We start from the raw sequence: 14,083 nt of genomic DNA, 5'->3' as shown, positions 1-14,083 counted from the left end.
CATCTGGTGCAATTGGATCATAGTAAACCCAAAAACAATATAGTCTCTTCCTCATTGTATTATTTTCGTCATTGCCATTCCTTGAAATTTTTGTTGTATTAATATTGTGGCTTTATCTATTCCTGGTGCGAACGTTGTTCTACTTTTCTTGTCGCAATTGCAAACTATTATATTTTACTGATCGATTAGATCTTTTGTTGGGTTTGTTCCATTCGTTGGTGTTTATATCTTTGGTAGATTCACAAAATTTTCCATTTTCGATAGACGATCATTACATTGATTTTATCATTAGTCCTTATAGATCCAGATCGATAAACTTTGTGTGGATTTTAGGTGAAATGTTTTTCAATTCTATTAAAAAATAATAGCATTCATGTGCCACCTTTGAAATTGATACAAATTCTTGCTAGTGTAGTGCGTTTTTGGTGATATCATCTCGATACCCACTGAGTCAAAATGGACACTCACATGTTGTTTTTGTTTTTGTGAGCATGTGATTAGGGAATAATGAAAACTGCTTTATTTCAATTCAATTATCATTTCTATAGAAATTATGGAAATTCCTTCATGTTTGGATACATTGTCCATTATATTTCTTACTGTCACTTTGGTTGCTACCTATGATTTTAACTAGAGTAGATTTTTGTACGCCACCAATATTTCATTGAAGGTATTGGGACAATTAAAAATCTAGATAATAGTGTATCTAGATAATGATCTATCTAAGGATATGTCGTAAATATGTCATTGTGTTGCCTTGCTTTTTGTTCTGCAATCTCAACACTATGGTTACCCTTCAGCTTAGTATTAGCTGAAAGCACAACCTTTGATCAATTAATCAGTTATGTGCAATCATTCTTCTGCATAGCTATATATACCAAAGTTCTTAATGGAAAATAGTTTAAAATTTAACCAAAGAAATGCTCTCCATACTATGTAAAGGACTTGCACTTTTGTAGATCTATTAAAAAATGATTTTGCAGAAAAATTTCACTTTATAGAGAACAAAAACCATGGTCATTTGAGTGTTGACTATTTTTCTAATTCATGATATATTGAAAAATACATGATCCTCATTTTTCAATTGAGCTTTAAAGACATCTCTAATGTGTATTAGATTTCATTGCTTTCTATTCAACATTTCATGTTTTTCTTACGATCTTTAGAGATCCCATTCAGACGAAATTGAAAGTTGAAGGTGTAATCTTATGCAATTCCAACTTTGCGGAGAATAAATTCATCTATTCATAGGCATCCTCCACAAATTCGCCATATCATGTAGATTCAAAGATCTTTGTAATTTTTATTCTAGATAGCTAAATAACAACTTAAAATGAAATAACAAAAAAAATAATGCACCAGTATTATGTGTCAAAGTGATCTGTATGTTATAGTGGTGTGGTGGAAATTTGAGTTCGATGAAAAACAATAATAATCGAATGTTGAAGATGGACGAATAATGGCTATAAAGAACTAATAAGGGTGAAGTGTTGTGGGGCTGCTCTATTGGTAAATAGACAAATAATGGCTTAAGTAGGCAAAAACCTGAGGGATTTGAAGTGGGAAAGACCCATTCGGGTTTTACCATATGGGTGCTTGATGGAAAGAGAAAATCATAATCATTGAATCATTGATTTTCTTTCATATCTATGATTTATTGAAAAATACATAGTCAATTTCCAATCGGGCTTGAAAAACATGTCAAAACTATATTGGATATGAATAACAAGAAACAACATACTACATTGCTTTATGTTCATGATTTCCTAGTTTCAATGCGATATTTATAGACCTAAAGAAACAAAAATTCGAACAATACTTGCAACTTCTAAATGAATTATCCAAAGAGAAAATTTCTAGTCATTTTTGTTATGCACTTAAAATTACTTGGTTAACCAATGATGTTTTCAATGTTGTTCAATTCTATATTTCTCATTTTCATGTATAATGACCATGTGTAACTATTTTTCATGTGAGATATGTTATGCATGACCGATCATGTACACATATGTACCCTGAATAAAAAATGTACGATATTAAATAAATATGAAACTGTGTGATACATTGTTTCGAGTGATAGATATTATGTGGACTTCAGTCATTTAAAAATTAGTATTGTGCGGAAGGATAGTGTGATGGAAAATTGAGTGATGGGAGAGTGAATGCGGAGGTGCATAAATTTTTCATAGAAAGATTTTGTTTATTATTGTAAATACTTGTTCTCCAACACAAATAATAAATCAGAAGGTCTAAGTTTTATGAAGCTTTTGTGACATTATTTTAACAAGTAACGTGTCAGAGTTGCATTAATGTCCAAGTGTTGATCATGCATGCCATGCATTCTTAATTGGCATGCATGTTTCCAATGCATATTAGAATATTTCATAATTTTCAGGGGGATTGTTATGAATGGTTTCTCTCATGGTTGTCAAAATAGATAGTCTTCTCTAGGAACTATGCTTTTTTCTCATTAGCATAAGAATCATAAATTAGAATTTATAGGTTTTATGAAGCTTTTGTGATGTAATTTTAATAAGTAACATGTCGGTAGTTGGACTGGCGAAGTGTTGATCATGCATCGTTTTTGGCATGCATATTATTAATACATATTGGAATAGTTCATATTTCTCATGGGACTCATTGCACATGGTTTTTCTCATAGTTTTCAAAATCGATAGTTTGCATGCACTGGTTGAAGGCATGGTGGTTGGCCTTGGAAATGCTCCTCCCATAACCCTTGGATTTTTAGAACTTATTTTTCCTAAGGAATGCATACATACATACCAACCATTAAGCAAAAAATACCTTCTAGAAATTGAACCTCAAAAATTACAAGTTGTTGGAACAATTAGTGGTCTAGTAATTATATCATAGACCACTTCCTCTCAAATTTCATGACATGCTCCGCACTTGCAAATATTCGGATGGCCAAAATCCAACAAATTTATTCCCACTCCTCGCATAGCGATTTCTAATTCTGATCTTAAAGCCCATGTATAGTCACATAGATTACTTCCTTCCTCTACTTCAAAATATTGCTTAGAGGCATCTAAAGCCTATTCTTCAACAAAATTAATGAGATATTTTGGAGTTACCACTTCTCTTCCATATACATCAAATGGTCATAATGGTCAACTTTTAGATTGTCCAGAAAACATTCAGATGATAATTCCAACTAAAGAGATGATGATGTTGTCTAGTGCTCTTCCTAGGAAAAAGAAGGGTGAAAGAGTAATCTATTTTCAAGAAAGGAAAATTGGTTGTGGGAATGCTACTCCAAAATTTTCATATGGAGCATTAGTGTCGGATCTTCAATTTATGCATTATATAAAATCTTTGGAAGAAAATCCATAGCAAATTATCAAGTTACAAAACTATAACAATTATATATATATATATATATATATATATATATATATATATATATATATATATATATATATATATATATATATATATATATATATATATATATATATATATATATATATATATATATATATATATATATATATATATGCACAAAATATTGATGATTTGGCTCAAGATTTTATAAATACTAAAGAATATTTGGTTGAATTACATCTTTGGTTGCTTCTCTTGATTAATTACAAAGACAACATCAACAGAGCATAGAAGACATCCAAGAAAAGTACTTTATCATTATGTTTGTTTTGGTTGACTTGAAGGCTTCTTTTCCAGATATATAGGCATAATCTCCAATAAATATTGGAGAATTTAAAAAATAAAATTTCAAGTCTACATTTACTAGTAGTTCTTCCAATATTATTAAAAGACAATTGAGTTATGTTCCAGTAGAAGTAGACAAAATGAAGAAATAAATTAGACTCGATTATGAAAAATTTGAATTATTGTAGTCTAGGATTCTCCAAATAAATATGGTAAAGAGGGAGGAAGCTACAAAGTCCTCCAAGAAAAGGGAAAATAATGGATTTTAGAAATTTGAGGTTTAAATTCCAAGAACCACCGGTGAATATAAGTGTTCTGAACCTTTTGGATCTCCCTAGGAAAAATGTTGGAAAATGAAATATGGCTCAAATTATAGGGTTCCTTATGATCCCTCTAATATTGATAATTAGCTTGCTCGGAGCAAAGGAAATCAAGATCCTACTCCTATAATTAATCTTAATTGCAAATCAAAATATGAAGTTTTGATGAATATTCAAAGACTAAATCCATGAGCCATGCCATAAAAGGCCCAATATAAGCAACAAATTTCATGATGGAATTAATTAGCATAAAGAATTACTTGGGGATTCACAGGAGTAGCTAGATTATGGTGGGATCGTCTTTGACATGAAAATAAAATAGCTATTATGGAGTCTGAGAAACCAATGGAAGAATTACTAAATCATTAATGAAATAATTTAATGGTATTAATCCTCATCTAATAGATAACTATGCTCAATTGTATATGTCTCAATGACTTTGCAATATCAAACAACTTTTTGATTTGTATTGCACAATACAAAAGCTGTTGTATAAGACACTAGATCTTGATAATACTGCTTATCTTAGGCACTATTTGGCAGCCATGCTAGGAAATCTTCCTAACCTTGTCAAAGAAAATATGGAAAAAAACAGAGTAAATATTGAAGATCTCTCTTTGGCAGAACTATAGGATCAGATTATACTTGCATTGTAAAAGGAATGTCTTAGAAGAAAGGTTCAAAAGAATACCAAAAAGAAGCTATTACTTAATCTTGATATTTTCAATACTTATTTCGAGACTTACCATTTTTGTTTTCATTAAGGAAAATATAAAATATGTAAACCATCTTCTTCTTTTACAAAAAATAATTGTTCTTGCAACCGATGTAAATATTCTTATTCAAAAAGATCTAGATTCTTGAGAAAGAAAAGTTGTACTCTGACAAAGCCAAAATCATTTTCAAGAAAATAGAAGTTTATCAAAGACCTTGTTTTGTTATATATGCAAGAAGAAAGGTCACTGGGCCAGTAATTGTTCCCAAAAGAAAAATTCTAAGCAACAAGAAAAACTAATGGATATTTTCCAATCTGCTTATGAACTAGAATAATGGGAACAAGTATCTCATTATAGTTATGATGATGAATATTTCTTAGTCTTTGCATCCTCTTTTGACTCTTAAACCAAATATATACAACATCAATTTGGTCAAATTACTTTTTTAGATAATTCAACTTCTTCTTGTTCAGATCATAGTTTTCTTTGAGAATGCTTGATGTTCACTAATTTTTATTCTTTAAAGAATTCATTAATCTCTCTTCAAAATACTCAAGCTTCACTTAATGCTCCTCTTCGCCACTGATATCAAGAATGTATTGATCAACTCAATTATCAACTCAAATCCCTATAACAGCCTAGCGTGGTTGATTCTCTAGAATATTATGAAAGGCATGTGGTTCTTGATTATAAATCTGATTATGAAAGACATGCGGTGCCAACAAGCTTAGGTTATTCATACTATTCAGGCTAGCTAGGTTGTCTCATAATACTCTCTAAATATGAAATAGGATGACCATAACACTATTTCATGACACATCTTGAATATGGATTGGAATAATCAAGTGGTTGTTTTTCGAGGGTGAATTATTAATATTCCAAATTGTGTTCATATGTACCTCCTTGTCCCTTCAATAAGCCTTGATATTCTTCCTCTACTAACATAAATAGTTTAGAAATCCGTGTGCTATCTTCTAAGGATGAAGGCTCATAAGAATCTACTTCCCTGATATGTTCTCACAACAGAGATATTTCGTTAGATGTTGACCATTTTGGCACAAACTTGTTAGATCCTTTATTATTAGAATTTTTCCTTTGGGTAGATTATTCTGCCTCAAATTTTGAAATCAACTCTTGAATGTATGTTACTCTTCTCAAATCTTTATTCCTCTTTATGCCATTTCCTATTTTGCCTGCACCTATGGTATTTTTTGGGGTACCATGTTTTTCTTCCTCTCCTTTCATGCAATATTATGTCCCTTGGCTCCTTATGAGGCCAAGAAAACTTCATTTTTTCAAAGTGATGTGTAGGTCCTTACATCTTGTCTCACCACCCTATTACCTCAGAGCCATGAACATACTTAACATGCTTGGAAGAAATGCATAAAAAATAATTATAATCACATATGCACCTCTAATAACCTCCCTGACAACGGTACCAAAAAGTTGGGTGAATTAATTTCCTTTAAATTAGGATCAAGTATTCACACACATACATAAATTGTCAACTAGTGAAAGTATTTTATTTCAAGTTTATCATGAAAAGTATATGTAGGTAACAATGCCAACTAGAACTTTTCAATATTAAACTACCAAAATAAATTTGTTGTAATTGTCACTCTCAACACGCCAAAAATATTGTTGTTACCCTTTAAAATTTAAACAGACCTTACACAGAGTTATGAAAGGAAAACAATATTTCATATTGAAGCACTCTTACAAAATAGAACTCTCTTGTATAACAAACCACTCGATCACACAACCATTCTTGTAGAAGGAAAACAAAAATCTTGGAAATCATTCACTCAACATCTCATTGAGTAAAAGAACTCACTATAACATTACTCAATCAATATGAATAATTAGGTTGTAACATACACACAACAATTCACCAATTAGAATCTAAGAGGTGTAACAATAATCTAATAAGAAACACACACTTTAAAAAGTGGATTAGTCTAAGACGTATGTTATTACATGAGTGATAGAGATTACTACTCTCCAAACCAACAAATTAATAACTAAAACACGTCAAAGAAATTTGTAACAGTAATAGTAAAATAATCAAGAAATATAACTAAGGGAAACTAAACACACTATTATAAAGCCTCATTATCTTAGCAATCCTTGCCAAAGATGGGGTCCATTCCTCATCAACAGGGAGATGGTAACACATAGTTCAAGGCTAATTAATGGTGATATATGAAGCCATGAATCATGAGAGTTACATTGATATTAGAAAAGGATTGCAATTACATAGCTTCTCCAAAATTACAATAATGATGCCACCCTCTGTAAGGAAAAGGGCTCTCCATCTTATAGATTAAATTGCATTTACATTTGAAAAAAAGAATCAACGATGAGAATCTATCAATCCTAATGATGCCCAAACCAGAACCTCTAATAAAAAATTACAATAGTTTACTATGAATAAGAAAAGTTGTAATAGTATTTCCAAATAATGAAAGACCAACAATTGGAGATTATAACTATCCTGGCCAACTATGGTTTTGTTATCAACAAGTAATTTTCCTTACTAGAACAATGGTCAATGCTAACCATGATTGAGGGACAACATATATTATCCATCATTACTATATTTGGGAAAACATAGCATCCTAAAGGTAGAGTATTAGCACAAAAGCAACAATATCAACAGGATATTTATTCTGGAATTGGTAAAAAAAACTGGGAAAACAATATGATATCCATGTAATAGTATCTCGGCGATCCAAACTTCCCTAGAATAATCCCTTTTTATTTTTTCCAATAAAATCACCTAAAATAGACAACTTCATGTCAAAATACAAGAAAATGTGAATAAATTAAGGTGACATAGAAAAAAGGCATACATTGGTAAGAAGGTGATTATGAGAGTAACAAGATGTGTCTATCAAGGTCAAAATAGTGATAAATATAGGTAAAATGGATGAAGAAAGAGTGTCAATTCCATATCCCAACAAGCACCCTCTCTAAAAACATTTCAATACAACCACACAAAGAAAAATTGAAAATAAATAAAAAAGTCATTTTCTTTTTCATGTATTTTCATTTTTCTTGGCGTGGGTCTAATCAAAAGTATGAAGAGTGGACACATTTTCGATCTAGAATCTAATTCAACATCCAATGAGTTCTCACACTTGAAACATTAGTATAACTATAAGGAGATAAGTCAAAAATACAAAAAAAAAAAACTTTCTTTTTTTCCTTTAAAAAATATTTACCTCCGAGGATGATATCATCATCTTGAAACCTACTTGTTCTCTAATAGTTAATTTTGTTGGTAAAATTTTAATTTTGAGTCCAATTTTTTACCTCAAAATTCCCTTATTATAAATATTTTCTTATTGAAACCGAGATAGTACTTTAATGATCCTAATGAAAACAAGGAGATTAAGTTATACATTTGTTCTACAAGATAACTCATAATGAGTACCTTTCTTACTTTCCAATTTAAAAATACATATTGGCATCACACTAGTAGAATCTAAATTATTAGAGAGCAGTTAAAGATTCTAGCTAGTCAACAATTTTATGAATACTTAGAAAAACAATTTAAACTCTGAGATATTAGGCTCAAATTTTCTAAGAAGAATACATTTTATATATGTGAAAACAAAAATGAAAATAATGAAAATAAAGATTTGTAAAACAAAATGGGAATAACAAAGATAAAATTCATAAAACAATTCATTGAAAAGAAAAAAGAGGAAATTATAATATAACATATACATGATTATTGCCTATTTCTCCATTGATAGGAAGAGGATCGAGGGCCCTTTATATGCCATGTCTTCTAACATTTTAGAGATTTGGATGGGGCTTAACCACATAGGTTGGAATTTGTAGTGTTTCTCATTTTGTTTGTTAGCTTTGTCCCATTTCAAGACCAATTCCACTATGTTGAATGCTTTGGTAGTAGATTTTCAAACCCTTTTATCGGCCAAACACTTCCTCCTAGGTTTTTCTCTTTCTTCTTCAAATGTGAGAAATAATTCATTTCATTTTGTGTTAGAAAGGAAGAGTTGTCTTGGATAGAGAACACTAATTGAAGATAAGGAAGAAATTTCTTCGAAGGGAGAATGAATTATAGCAATGGACTTTGTAAAAAAGGGAAATTTTAAATGATAACTTGGGGTTTACTCTATTTTTGCACAATGATGGGAAGAAATCATTATTCCAATTATTTTCATTATCAACTCTAACCTTCTCTCATTTTATTGGAAGTATTAGTCACCCTGCTTTCTTGTGGACAATAATTAAGGTAGTATACGAAAATGATTCCCTTTTTAGCACGATCTTATACAAGTGAGTGGATGATAAACGGGATGCATTGTAAACTACCACCACTTATGGTAATGCAAACCTAGTAATGATATTCATTTATCTTTATGAGTGGTATAAACATGATGGAATAAGTGAATTAATCGATGGAGGTGAGGATGTATTTATGTTACTTTCTAAGTTGTATAAGCTTGATCGAATAAGTGAATTAATCCATGGAGGTGAGGATGTATTTATGTTGCTTACATGAATGAGAATTGATTTCCCCAATCTCATGTAATCCCCATTATAAGAATTGTCCACCAATTTGGACTTGATGTAATGGTATACAAGTTTCTCTCTACCATACTTTTCCTTTCTTAACAAATGAATGAGCATCCTTCACCATAGTAGTTTGATAAAACTTAGCTATAAGGATCTTATGTGTGGTGGTGAATCAATTTATTAGTTCATGTTAGCAGATGGTGTACTACTACATTGTTAGTATCATAACTTTTGAACAAACAACGACTTACTTCCCAAAAAAAACGCATTTCAACTGCACGTTGTAATGTAGTGCAACTAAGCATTTTCAAATAGATGTTGCTTAATTAGTTTTTTTTTAATTTTTTGAGAAAAAAACTAATTACTAAAAAATACTCATTCATTCCAACTGTAGTTTGAAATGGTGTGTAACTAAATATTTTTATACAGGTGTTGTTTAACTATTATATGATTTTGAATTCTTGTGTGTTAGAATATTTCAATTGTAGTTTGATATCTAGTATAATTAAATATTTTTAGATAGGTGTTTGTTTAACTATTATATGGTTTGGGATTTTTATTGAAATTTAGCAACCAATTTTTTGGTAAAATTAAAATTGTTCATTATTCGAAATGTTTTATTTTCTATTTTTTTCTGATTTTATATAGATTGGTGTGGCCAAATTGTTTTTGGCCAAATTTTAAATTTTTTTTGTATAAAATGGACTTTAGATTGTATATATGGATTCAACACAGTGAAAACCCCATGGAGTACTTAGATTGTGGAGAGTTTACAAGTAAACTTGTGATTCCAAGAAATATCTGCTTGATTATGGGAAAATTAGACTGAGAAATATGCTGGAAAACTCTCCTAAATGTAGAAAATATAAACTATAGCTATATGGATTTAGCATCCTGAAAAACTCATATGACACTCAAATTGTACCTAGTTCATAGATCAAGCCTCAAACTTATGATTCCAATAAATCCCTAGTAAATTTAATTTTAGACAAACTGAATAAAAAATATATACAAAAAGTCGAATAAATAGACTATGAATTTTCAAATATATATTAAAAATAAAAAATAAAAACCTTTACTAATTTTAGACTCCACAATGAATTCTTGCAGAGAGGAATATTTGGATGAGTTTAATTCCTCAGCGACAATTGACAGGAACTTAGCATTTCCCCTAACAAAGGATAATATAGGACCATTTAAATTCTTAGAATGCTAACAACACAAACAACGGCAAGTTATTGCACATGGACATAAACAAGCACAATGATTCTTGAATATGTTAATGCAATAAAGCTTGTTATGTAACTGAATATTTTCCCTTTACAAGTTCGCATCATAGAAAAAAAAATGTAATAGAGAATCTATTTGTTTGGATATTTCAAGGGTACAAATTATGGACATTGCGGAGTAACTAATTCCCACCGCCTACAAAAAACTGGAAATCTTCAGTTGACATGCCAGAGATGCATGCGTTTGATGACTGTCTGCTACCAACATCTCCAAATTTACAAAGAAAACGTCCCCATTCAATATTAAAATGATTAAAATTATCAAGCATGAAACATTTTGTATAATTTGGGTTGATGGATCACAAATAGAGATTCCAGAAATTGTTTTAGATTTGTTTAGTTGTAGTAAGTAATTTCTGAAGGGACTCCATTTTATCGATAAGAAATTTTATCAAAAAAACTTGAGGAAACCAAGAATTCTGGTTAGACTATTGAATGTAGTCATTAAACACTTTGGACTCGAAGAAAATATATAACGAAAAATGAAAACACTGCATAAAAATCGCAAATTTAAATATCTACAATACTTAATAGGGATTGAAAAGTCTATGTTTGTAGTTGCATTTCCAGGGATAGAGATTACAGATTTAAATAAAAGATAGACTTAATATGGATAAAAAATTCTATATCTGCACTAATTTCATTTCCAACCATAGAGATTACATATTTAAATAATTAACAAACTTAATATCGTTTGCAAAATTTGTCTGTAGTTACATTTTCAGCCTTCTAGTTCATAGTTCGAAAATTGGACAGGACTCGTGGTTGGTGGGAACCTGGATCGCCTGGTGTGGAGAACAAGAAGAGCACTTGTTGCGACATGTTAAGGACCTGGATTGTAGAGAATTGATTGATGTCACATGGGGAGGAATAGACTAACTGGGAGGCATCAATTTTCGTCATTTTTTTTATACAGTTACATAAACTTGTTACTAACTGTCATGTCTTCTATATCAAAAGAATTTTTAATCTAATCATACCATAGACTAACTCTATAGATGTCTTCTTTTCAGCCCAATACATAAAATTTGTCTCTCTATGTAAACCAAAATTTTAACATAAGAGATATGTCTAGAAATAAAGTTGTTATGTCAAGCTCCAGAAACAATGAGGAAAAAATCTTCATACAAACCTGAGAGATGAGATGTCCCATCATATCCCGATGATTCCAGATCGCTAGAGACAACCATTTTCAAATGCATGGAATTTGATTGTCCCTAGCTCTTTGTAGCCACCTTCTTTAGATAAAAAAAATTGCTTCATTGTTTTGTGCTCTATAAATATGAGAACTGGAGACCCTTCTAAAATCCCTTAACAAGAATTTGATCCTGTCCTTCCGGTTAATGACCTCAAGAGTCTCTGACTTATTTTTTGAATTTATCCACTGCACAACCACCTTTGAGTCTCCAAATATGTCAATTTCCTCAAGGCAAAGCCATTTGGAAAAATAAATGACATCGCACATAGCAAGAACCTCCGCTCTAGTGTTTGTGCCCTTTCCACTAAACTAGAGGAAATGATAAAATAGTCATCGAACCAAGTATATGACCATCCCACTACCACATCCCTCGAAGGATGATTCCTTGTTAAAAAATACCACATTCTTTGTTCATTGATTGCCTTTAGGCATATTTTCCTCATGTGTACCAATCTACAAAAAGAATGTGGTAATCTTAGTGCATGTGCTCCTCACATAGGACATAGAATGGCATAGCCCTGTGTGTCTTATACTCCATAATCCACTTCCTTAAACATTGCTATCCCACGATGCTCATACTTTCAACAGATTGAGCACTCTAAACCAAACAACAACATGAAGCCACTCTTTAGCATATTATTTAGTTCCAAACCCCCAGCCAATTGAAACACTTAAGCTTTAGGGGAAAGTTCCATTTCCATATCCCATTGAAACAACTATAACACTGGTCCTCTTTAGAGTCCTGTTTAATAATGGAGTAAGTTTAACTAGCCAAAACCTACTCTTTAGGTAGAACACCGATCCATGTCCGCTCGTCAACCTTTTGAGATAGAAAAATCCCCGCAAGTTTTAATTGGAGAATGTATTCTTTCAATTGATATGCTAATTTTCCTATTAGGCCAAGTTCCCGGGCCTCCTTCCAAGTGGTTTTATTCATAACAAGCCCACTATCGATAACGATATCCTTTAGAACAACTACGCATTTTTTATGTAAATGGGAGATAAGAGGGAGAGATAAAATGTAAGACTTTGTGATGCATTTGTATGTGTCTAGTCTTGTTTTTGGAATAGATCCTATGCCAATCTCCCATCCCCTATGAACTAGTGTTTTGTGGACAACGAGCTTCTCCATGACTGTGAAATCAACTGTGTCTGGAGCCCCTTCTCTAGGCCAACCATTAAAATCTATTTTCTTAATATTTTTTACATTTATGATCTGATTCCATAATCCATCAATGCAAACTTCCCACCAGAAATTCTTGAGAAATAGTGCCATATTAAAACATTTCAGGTCTTTGGTTCCCTAGCCACGATGGTCCACCTGTCTACCTAACACATCTAGTCTCATAAGATGAATTTTCCTATCTAGTCCTATCACGGGGGCTTCATTGGGGGAGAAATATCATACCATGTGAATTCATACTCAGGGATATATATTGAGAAACAAATGAGATAATATATTGAGCATATAATTGGGGGTAAAGGGCTTTTATATTGGCAAGTATAAAAAATGGAGCTCAAAGTTAATGAAAAAATATAAAGGGGTATAAAAAGTGTTAATGAAAAAATGGATACCTACAATATCTAATGAAAGTAGAGGTTTTTCAAATTGGAAAGGTGTATTGGGTTCATATTGGTAGGGGATTAAATAATGTGAGTTTTAAAGGTATTTTCCAATATGTAGTCAAGTTAAGGGTCTTGTTTATTATGACACAAACACGTGATATGTGAGAGGTTCATTGAGTGAATCATGTGTGGTTCCTTTACCGACCCACTGAAAGTATGAATGTTGGATTTGATTGTGTTAATGATCCCCTTCAACAGTTTATATATGCACATCCAATAAATATAGGTATTTTGAAGGACTGAATTGATCAGAAAAAATATAACCACACATGATACCAAAAATGTAATATTTTCTCAAATTTAAGAATTATCCACTTTGAATCTTTGATTTCACAACATTTTAGCTTCATGAAGAATCTTAGATACTTGAACCCTCCATCTAAGGAGATCAATTGAATACCAAAGAGATCTACTACCTCCTTCATCGTGCCCACCTCATGGTTTGTTGAGGTCAAAACAAACTTGGCCCTATTAATTAGAAAGCTCGACACATCCCCAAAAATAGCAAGAAAAGCTTCCATTCATTGATAAAATACTTTCTTATCGCGAGCATGTCTTCCACGAACACTAGGTGGATTAGTGAGATATGCCTAGTCAACCTACATCTTGAAATGATTCCCCAATTACGTGCATCTATATTCCTTCTGCTTAAGCCATTAATGATGATTAGGAATATAAGGGAAGATAGGGCACATC

This window comes from Pinus tabuliformis, chromosome 4_1 (assembly GCF_031772625.1).
Source record: "Pinus tabuliformis cultivar Carrire ecotype Pingquan chromosome 4_1, CPIR1, whole genome shotgun sequence".
Taxonomy (NCBI): Eukaryota; Viridiplantae; Streptophyta; class Pinopsida; order Pinales; family Pinaceae; genus Pinus; species Pinus tabuliformis.
This window is presented reverse-complemented; position numbering follows the sequence as displayed.